This window comes from Euphorbia lathyris, chromosome 4 (genome assembly GCF_963576675.1).
Source record: "Euphorbia lathyris chromosome 4, ddEupLath1.1, whole genome shotgun sequence".
Taxonomy (NCBI): Eukaryota; Viridiplantae; Streptophyta; class Magnoliopsida; order Malpighiales; family Euphorbiaceae; genus Euphorbia; species Euphorbia lathyris.
This window is the reverse complement of record NC_088913.1, coordinates 29,315,444-29,325,733: the sequence shown is the minus strand read 5'-3', so window position 1 is coordinate 29,325,733 and position 10,290 is coordinate 29,315,444. Positions and strand designations below refer to the sequence as shown.

At 35.2% G+C, this 10,290-nt stretch overlaps 1 long non-coding RNA gene across 2 annotated transcripts; it reads right to left on the bottom strand.

Annotated features, from left to right (window-relative positions):
- Positions 1–4,460: 4,460 nt before the first annotated feature.
- Positions 4,461–9,921, bottom strand: LOC136226273 (uncharacterized). Of its 2 annotated transcripts, none has more exons than XR_010687666.1 (3): positions 9,816–9,921; positions 6,278–9,696; positions 4,461–6,154 (listed from the first exon to the last, which is right to left on the bottom strand). It is a non-coding gene; the product is annotated as an uncharacterized lncRNA (long non-coding RNA). The 2 variants fall into 2 exon arrangements; XR_010687667.1 differs by having other exon boundaries at positions 6,278–9,674; positions 9,816–9,878.
- Positions 9,922–10,290: the final 369 nt, after the last annotated feature.

The following is a 10,290-nucleotide window of genomic DNA, read 5'->3' as shown; positions in this document are numbered from 1 at the left end:
AAATACAAGCATCAGATCACGAAGACACAAGGTTGGAGGAGAGTCATCGTCGACTTCCTCCTTCTCCGATCAGATCTGAGGTGAAACCAGAGCCGCGTTAAGGCAACCGCAGAAACCAAGGCTCCACGGAAACGACGAACGGCGACGGAGCAGGCGGCGAACAGAACCGACGGGAACGGCCGATCGCGAAACGCCGCTTGACTATTGCACGACGATGATAGCAGAGGACGACGGCGGCGAACAGAACCGACGGGACAAATGGTCGATCGCGAGGAAGACGATGCAACGCCACTTGACCAGAGGCGGATTGCACGGCAACGATAGTAGAGGACGGAGGCGGCGGACGGCGCCAAACACCAGATCGAAATCGATTTGGAGAAGAGATGGCCTCTAGGTCAACTTGCGGGAGCCGCCCACAATCATAAATCGATTTAAGTGCGACGACTCCACATACTAGCCGATCCATACGAGCATCGCTAAACATTTCATGACATTAACCTGACAAAAAAAACTGATGGAGAGTGAGGTGAGCTTGGGAGGCCTAGTAAGATAGCCAATTAAATACATAGCACAACCACACACGCATATAATTCAGTTTACATGTATTTAATAATTATTAGTTATCAAGCAAAACATCCAATAAAATAAATATTATTATTAATTTATTCAAAAGGCCCTGCTTACTCTAGTCTAGTAATACTCAATGGTTGCTTGACCAATAAAATTATATCCTGTGATACCCTGTCGTAACAAATACCCAGGATCCCGTCTTCTATCTCTAGGTACCCTGTCGTAACAAATATCCGGTACCTTAACACCCTGTCGTAACAAATACCAGGTGTTTATATTTCATGTGATCACAATATTCATTTTTCTCAATTCAGTCGCAACCATTGAATATACTATCCTAGATAAGCTGTTATTCTCATAATTTTCTCGTCTTTTATATTATCTAAAGTTTATCACATATATCATAATAAATTTCCATTCTATCCTCAATAAGTCTCGGTCTAGAAACCATTCATGTCCTCACAACCATCAATATCAAATTCAATTCATTCACGTCACCGCAATCATCATAAATATCAACCATCAATATCAAATTCAATTCATTCACGTCACCGCAATCATCATAAATATAAAGTATACATGTCAAACATATAAATCAAATCAATAAACAATTATTACACCAAGTATAATATAGCAACAAACATACAATTAAAGGTATTGTACATTTAATTAACTAGTCACGTTCGTTACAAGTATAACAGTCAATTGCAACAGACATACGAACAAGCAATCAAAGAGCTAAATATATAATTAACTACTTACCTCAATTCCGAAAAGTAACGCTAAATTAGCAAGCACAAATGACCTATCTTTCATATAATACATGTGTTGCCAAAGAGAATAAACTCTTTTTTTTTTTCTAGAATCTTTAGAATGGTTTGGCTTCACCCTCCACCCAAAAAAATAAGACTTCACTATATATATATATATATATATATATATATATATATATATATATATATATATATATATATATATATATATAAAAGAAGTTTACCTACTAATAATTGATGATTTAAAAGAATGAATTATCTTTTTTTTAATTGTTAAACATATCACAACACTATTACAACAAGCCCATTTATTTTTTACGGGTCATAAAATTAACTAATTTATTATTTTTTTCAAAAATAATATTTAATATAGAATTTATTTTTTTCAAATATCAATATATAATATTAAAATTAATAAACTTTAATAATTAATTATTTTAGAATCCTGATAATTTTGTCATATGAGTATAATATTTTTTTTACAGGCGTTACATCTCATATTCTCCATTTTTCACGTTTCACATTTTCTAATATTTCTCATGTTTCCTGCTTTTCACACTTTTCCATTTTCTGCTTTTTCTTTGTTTTTTCGTTTTTTTTCTTTTTGTTCTATGTTTTTGTCATATTCTTCACTTTTTCATTTTTCGCCTTTTCCTTTTTTTCGGTTTTTCACATTTTTCTCTATTCTATCTCTTGTTTTTTTTTTATCGCAGATGAAATAGGTATTTTTGGAATGTAATAAAATATAACTTAAGGGATAGGTATTCTTAAGTTCATAAGGAATATGTGTTCCTCCACTTGTAGAATAACTATTCCATGGAATAGTTATTCAATGGCAAAAAAGAACCAACCAAACGTAGGATTGTCTAGAAATAGTTTTTCTATTTTTAGTCTATTCCATGAACCAAACGAACACTCAACGTTTTAAGGGCGGACTTGTACATTTGGCCTTTATAAAAACAATACTTATAAACTTATTATGGCAAAAAACATCGATAGTTTACCTTTTATTTTTTGTTGATTAAACCTTTGATTAGTTATTTTGATACATTAAACTCTTGATCCTTTATTTTTATCACATTAAACCCCTTATGATCCAAAAAATCAGATTTGAACGTAAAACTCTGATATTTTATTCAATTCATTTGCATTCGAAATTGTATTTTTTACGATTTACAAGTAATTTTTGATATGTGAAATATGATTATAGTAGAACAGTAAAAACATATTTCAAAATGTAAAAAATACACGCTTCAAACACAAATGAAATTAATAAAACCTTTTAAACTGGTTAAATTTTCAGAACTAACTAATTTGGCAACTAATAGCTTAATGAGACAAAAAAAAAATGATCAATGACTTAATATGTCCAAATAAAATATAAAAGACTTAATGAACGAAAAAAATGAAAGATCACATTTATTAATATATGCCAAAAAAATATGAGGTCCCTAACCATTCCCACTACAAGAAAACAGCTAGTTAGCTACCGCAATTTTGGTAGCTGATGCGGTAGCTAAAGCTGTTTACCGACTGAATTCAGTGGTTTACCGACCAAACGCATTCAGTCAATAACTCACTAGTCGCTGGAGAAACGCCGACTATTTCCGACGATAGTCGCAGACTGTAGCGACTGTTCGAGTTAGTCGCTGACTAGTCGCAATGTATACCGACCATATTTTGCGACTAAAAATAGTCGCTAATGGGTTAGGTCGACACATGGCTGACCGGTTTACCGACGAATTTCTAACAGAAAAGCTATCTGTAATTTACTAAAATTATCTGATCGACAGACTAATTTCGTCAGTAATCTACTGGGCAATTTATTTATTTAATTGTAATTATAAATTATTTTTAATGATAATTGTAATTAGAATTAGGATTAAAAATACAATTATAAACATATTTAAACGTTCACAAATAATTAAAATATTTAAAGCTTAAATATATCAAAAATATGATACAAGATATCATAATCTAGATTAACCTAATATATTAGATAAAAAATCTATATCATAAAAAAGGTATTCTAGAAAGTTATGTCAAAATATATCTAATTGCTAGATTAACCTGAACCTCTCTACAATTGCCTAAAGATGATCTCCAACTCTGTTGATCGCTCCAACTGTATACCTTCTATCAACCGCTCTTGTCTTTCACTTGGTGTATATGTGCTAATAAATTAGTTTTGTACCGTATTAAAGCCATCAAGGCGCTCCTGTACAATCTCATGTGTGTTTCTTATCCCTTGAATTGCAGTAGTAGCACCTAAATCAGATGGACCAGCAAAACTTGAAGATGATGGTCTTGAATTTCTAGGATACCGGTCATCATAATACTGCGAAGCAGTTAATAAATTGGTCTTGAATTTCGGATCCGTTTTTGGTTCATTACACCTTTTATCTTTTATTTTGACACATTAAGCTCTTTATCATTAATGTTTTTTTTTTGTCACATTAAGCCATTCATAACAAAAAAAAAATTAGCTTTGAACATAGAACTCGTCTAACACAACATTATTCATTTTATGTACGTTCAAAATTTGTATTTTTCACAGGTTAATAACAAATTTTGATGTGTAACATGACTATAAAAAAACTATAAACACCCTATTTCAAACTATAAAAAAAATATAATTTCAAATACAAATAAAATTAGTAACACATTTTAACTGTATTAGATGTTCAAAACTAATTGATGTTCAAAACTAATTAATTTGACAAGCAATAATTTAATGTGGCAAAAGAATAAATGAGCCCAAATAAAAGATGAATAACATAATAAATAAATAAAATCAAAGATTGTGATTATATATATATAATCGGAGGTGCCTTCTATGGTTACTTTGTTTTTGACAAAGTACCATTACTTGGTGTGCTTTCACCGTTGGATGATGGAGTGTAAAATTAATCCAACGGTGAAAACACACAAAGTAACGCTTACGTTGTCAAAAACAAAGTAAGCATAGCCTTTACCATAATCGGATATTTATGAATTTTATGGTATACAATTTAACAATTTTATTCCCAAATCAACTGTTCTAAATTAAAATTAAAAATAGTGTAAGATAAAATTTCGGGTCCTTGGAGTTTTGACCATAACAATTAATCACTTCCACTTAAAATTTCACCGAGAAATTCTGGTTCCTTAAAAGAGTTTATGGTATGGGAGTAGTTCAAGGAACACTTGTACATTTCTCTCTGATTCAACTTCCTGATGTTTTTTTACCATATTCATACCATTCCATCTAATATAAATACATCACAATAATTCTATGTTTTTCAAATCAAGCTTGCTTGATTATCTCATTCCCCATAATTAATCAGTACTACGTAATTATATATATAAAAAAAAGATGGCTAGATTATTAAATTTTTTCTACTTATTTCTTTTTATTGCTATCAAAACAGACGTTGCAATAGCTGCAAGAAAGCTTGGGCCTCTTCCAATTTTTGATGAATTACGGCCATTGCCTGGAGATCTTCCTGATCTCTCGGTGTTGTTGCCGAAACAAGATCAACCACGACCGAATTTGCCTATCGTGTCTGAGCTCCCAAAGCCCTCAATCCTCAAACCCAGTAATCCAAATCATCAAACACCACAATTTGATTCAAAATTAGTTCAAAGGACTAGTCAGGGGTCAAGATCACCTGCGAATGTACGTAATCTTGGAGCTCTCCCAATTGGTCAAGGACTTCCACCATTGCCGGATTTTCCATTTGATCTCCCGAAGCTACCATTCCCATTTCCCGAGGGAGAGCTTCCTAAGTTGCCTCCGCTACCAGACTTCCTCAACCCCTTTGATCTCCCAAACCCCTTTGAACAAACTACACAACATTCTGCGCAGGCTTCTCCATTAGGTTCTAGTTCTGGTGCTGCTTCATCAGGACAATCAGCAGCAATAGGTCAAATGACTAGTCCTGGAGCAGGATCAACAGCGAATGCACGCAGTCTTGGTGCTCTTCCATTTGGTCAAGGGCTTCCACCATTGCCGGATCTCCCATTCCCATTCCCATTTCCAGGAGGAGAGTTTCCTGAGTTGCCTAAACCTGACCTCTCTAAATTCGGGTTGCCTCCGCTATCAGACATCCTTAACCCCCTTGATCTCCCAAATCCTTTTGAACAATTTACACAACATTCTTCACAGTCTTCTCCATCAGGTTCTAGTTCTGGTGCTGCTTCATCACAACAATCTGCAACAAGTCAAGGGACTAGTCCTGGATCAGGATCAACCGCGAATGCACGCAATCTTGGTGCCCTTCCATTAGGTGCAGGTCTTCCACCATTGCCAGATCTCCCATTCCCATTCCCATTTCCAGGAGGGGAGTTTCCTGAGTTGCCTAAGCCTGACCTCTCTAAATTTGGGTTGCCTCCTCTATCAGACATCCTCAACCCCTTTGATCTCCCAAATCCCTTTGAACAATTTGCACAACATTCTTCACAGTCTTCTCCATCAGGTTCTAGTTCTGCTTCATCAACTCAATCAAGTTCTGGTTCATCAATGGGAACATCTGGTTCTGGGACAACACCGATGGTAGCTTCCCGAAATCTTTTGAATTTTCCAGGTCTTCCACCATTGCCACATCTGCCACATCTTCCAGGTCTTCCACCATTGCCACATCTCCCAAAGCCGCATCTCCCAAAGCTACCTTTCCAATCACCAGATGGAGAGAAACCTCACTTCCCTAAATTACCACACTTTCCCATGCCACCACTACCACACTTGCCCAACATCTTTCATTTCCCAAAATCTCCAAAGTCTGGCTCATCTGCTTCGCCACAACCTTCTCCAATGACGACGCCTAGTGGAGCTGCAAACACCGGAGCACAAAATAAAAATCCTGCTCAACAACAACCTGCTAATCCAGGGATGAAGCAGCCATCCAACGGAGCAGGAAACCCTGGAATGCCTAATGGAAATCCCTCTAACTTACCTGGTCAACAACGCCCATCTCCAATGACGAACCAACAATCTAACGGAGCAGGAAACCCTGGAATGCCAAATGGAAACCCCTCTATGAATCCTGGTCAACAGCAACCAATGCCAAATAGAAATCCATCGACGAACCCTGGTCAACAACAACCAATGAACCAGAGAATGCCAAATAGAAATCCAGGTCAACAACCAATGGGTCAGGGAATGCCAGGTCAGCAACAACCAATGAACCAGGCAATGCCAGGTCAGCAACAACCAAGGAACCAAGCAATGCCAGGCCAGCAACAACCCAGGAACCAGGCAATGCCAGGTCAGCAACAACAACCAATGAACCAGGCAATGCCAGGTCAGCAACAACCAAATAACCAGGCAATGCCAGGTCAGCAGCAACAACCAATGAAGCAAGCAATGCCTGGTCAGCAACAACCAATGAACCAAGCAATGCCTGGTCAGCTACAACCAATGAACCAAGCAATGCCAAATAGAAATCCTGGTAAACAACAACCAATGAACCAGGGATCGAACACAATGCAGAACCATGCCATGCCAAATAGACCCTCTAACATGCCTGGGCAGCAAGGGCCTATGAACATGCCAGCTAACAGAGCAGAGGGCAATGAAAGGCCAGGTCCAAGGAGGAGGACGCTGTAGGTTTATTCAGTATATGAAGTTTTGAGGTCCAGTGAGAATTTGGACCATACAATAGTTATACTACCATAGCAAAATAATATCCGTGGCCAAATTATTTGGCATTTTTGTCTTATTTTTTTTGTTTGTTCCCAAAAATAATTAGTCTTCAAGACTGCAGTCTGCTGCTTAGGCCATGTGAGTGTGCGCCTAATAGAGATTTAATACAATTTTGTACGTAAAATAATTATAAGAATACATGTAAATGTAATTGTTGTATGTGAAATAAATATAAATAAATGGTAACTCATCAGTTATCCTTTTTTAATTAACTATTCTTCTGATTTTTAATAGATAATCAATAATTTTACTGATTGTTTTCCTAAAAATTAGTTGTATATATAATTTTACAAATTGAGAAGTGAGATACATAGCAAAATTGAGGTGTATCTCCAACTTCTAAGAGTTTGTAAGGATTTAAGATCTCTAAGTACGACTGAAGTGGTTTTCGTGGAGATTCCCAGACTTTAGTTTCATTTTAAGCATGGCCGGATTCATTCCTGAACCAATGTTGAAACTCAACTTGAGGGGATCCTAATTCGGGTTGAATACCTAAAATTGTTATACAATTGCCATATTTCTGCATTTTCTTTAAAATATAGTTCTTATATTATCAGTCTTCTAATAATTTTGGCAGCGGTACTCAGTGTTACAGATGGCCTGATTTTAGATATTGCTAAATCCTCTCCAAAATATTTTACTGATGTGAGTTTGGAATTTTCGAGTAAAACAGTTATTTAGTTGAGTAGAATCTAAACACGAAATTAACGAGATAGAACATTTCATTTTGAAGTAATTTCTGCATGTAAAGTAGGCTAAAATAATCATTCCATGTGTGACATTTAAATTTATTTAGATTGTTTCCCATGTTTTCAAGATTCCCTAGACAGCCACAACGCTGGTATTTTTTGTGTTCAAGTGGTAATGCCATCAGTGAATTTTGTTCTGCTACCTATTTGTTGAAACAACGACTTTTTAACTTGGAACACTAAAACAATTGTTTGTCTTGTAAAATCACGCCTAGGCACGCCTCCAGCAAGGCACTAGGCTTAGAAAGGCGCACTCAGAGGTGTGCCTCTTAAACAGAGTCCACCTTTTGACTTCTCAGGCGACATACTTGGAGCCTTGAGCCTTTTGAGTCTGAGGAGCACCCGAGGCACGCCTTTGATAACTATTTCCCCGCGTTATCTTGAGGTATACAAGCTAGAACAATCAAACCACACAAGAGCTCCACCAACGAAACACAATGTGAAGCTCGGAAGGCTGGTAGAATATAAATATGCCACCATATCATAAGAAACAAACTAATCAGAGAAACACAAGTCACATTTTGGCCTAATTGCATTGCTAACATGGAAATTTTTTTCTCATTCCTCTTTCTCATAATAACATAGAATAGAAGACGTGTGCATACATTTGTTTGGAATAAAAGTGATTTCTTGTAGAATTAATTAAGCGAGGAAAGAAGTCTGGTAATGGTGCAGTAGTAGTGAAATAAACTAGGTAGAATGTGTTAAACAGATCCATGTCGCCAAACAACTAGGGTGATAATCAAAAAACACATCTATGGAAAGCACCCATTGTCTCTAAAGAGACTATATGTATTTACATCGGTCATCACTAAAGTTGATTTTAAGACAATAAAATCGCTAAATTAGCACTTTTGTGTCAATAAAATCACTAAGATCTGAGTCGGCACCGAAAGGCTGACATGGTGTCCACGTGTTAGATAAATGTTGTCAACATATAAAGCATTTGGCCCTGAACTTTTAGGTTTAATACATCATTTGGCTCTCAACTTGTCCAAAAAGCTTGATTGGCCCCTCAAATTTTAAAATGTCCTCAGTAGCCTCCACAACTTGCTTAAATGTAGTTAATTAATCATTCCGTTGTAAAAATATAAGTTACATGCGGAAGGTGTATTGCACTTGCCTTGAAAAAATAAAACACGAAGTTCGGGGTATGGGGTTCTAACATGAAAGAGAACAAGTTCTAGAGTTGAGTAAATAAAAACTTTGTTTTTAATAATTAATCTATCGTGCGAATTATGTAATAGTATTCCAAGGAACGTGCAACACAACTTTAAGGACGCTATTGGAACATTTTAAGCAAGTTGAGGTTATCATGACACTTTGAAAATTCAGAGCACAATCAAACTTTTTAAACAAATTCAGGGCAGATGATTTATTAAGCCTTTTATTTATAAACATTACTAACCATGGTTACAATCGGTCAAAAACACAAACCTGGGAAGAAATCCAAGCGAAGCTTCAAATGTAAGGACAAGAATCCCAATGCATATGGCATTTATACTCCAAGTTGCAATTAAACAAATACCTGAATAGACATAGCAGCAGAGACTCGAAACAAAAATTTAAGCAAATTTGTATATTATTTACAAAATTTCTTTGACTATCCCTATCAGAGCTCAAATGACGACTCTCCTTACTACCATAACTCAACAAACTACTCATAAATATATAAATTTTCCCAAATTTATCTACCTTGGATTTTTTTCTCCCTCAAATCAACAAAATTGAACACAATATTCGAACACGCCCTGATCCAAACAACCCTAAAGATGATCAAACGATTCAAAATGAAACTTTGACCGTCAACTCTAGAAAATTTACGGAAAACCAAAAATAATAGTTCAGAGCCGCAATTTTGCAGTTACCTGACACAGTCTCGCCCGGAATGTGCTGCTACTACAAGGAATGAATGAGGAGACTACAAATTAAGAGATGAAGAAGAAGATGATGATGGATGCACAAGAACAAGAAGCAGAAGCAGGAGAAATCAAGTGAAGTTTAGCTCAAAGAGAAGAGTTGAGAGAAGGTTGTTCATACCTCTTGTAGAGACAATGGTGAATCGATGGGAAAAAGTTAAGCCTGAGAATACCTCAAGCAAATACGAAGAAATAGCTTTCTGTGGAGGAAAAAACAGGCGGTCAAATACATTAATATCGCAATTAAATATTTTTTTTGAAACAATATCGCAATTAAATATAAAATTACAACTAAATGAGTTCCATATATTATATTCTAAATCATAAGTTAAAAAATTTAAATTTAAAAGTACTGATTTTACTAGTTTGACATAGTTATTATTTAACATATTTGTAAATAGTTTTTAGAATATAAATTTCTATGTAATTTTTTTTAAAAAAAAAAAGATCTTCAACCATTGGACGGTTTCTTTTTATGGTGGCTTAAAAAAAATTAATTTACATAGAAATTTATGTTTAATTTTCTTTTTGTTCTTTAATTTTATTTTTGACCATATTAAATCTTTAATGATTAAAAAAAATCAATTTAAAATATA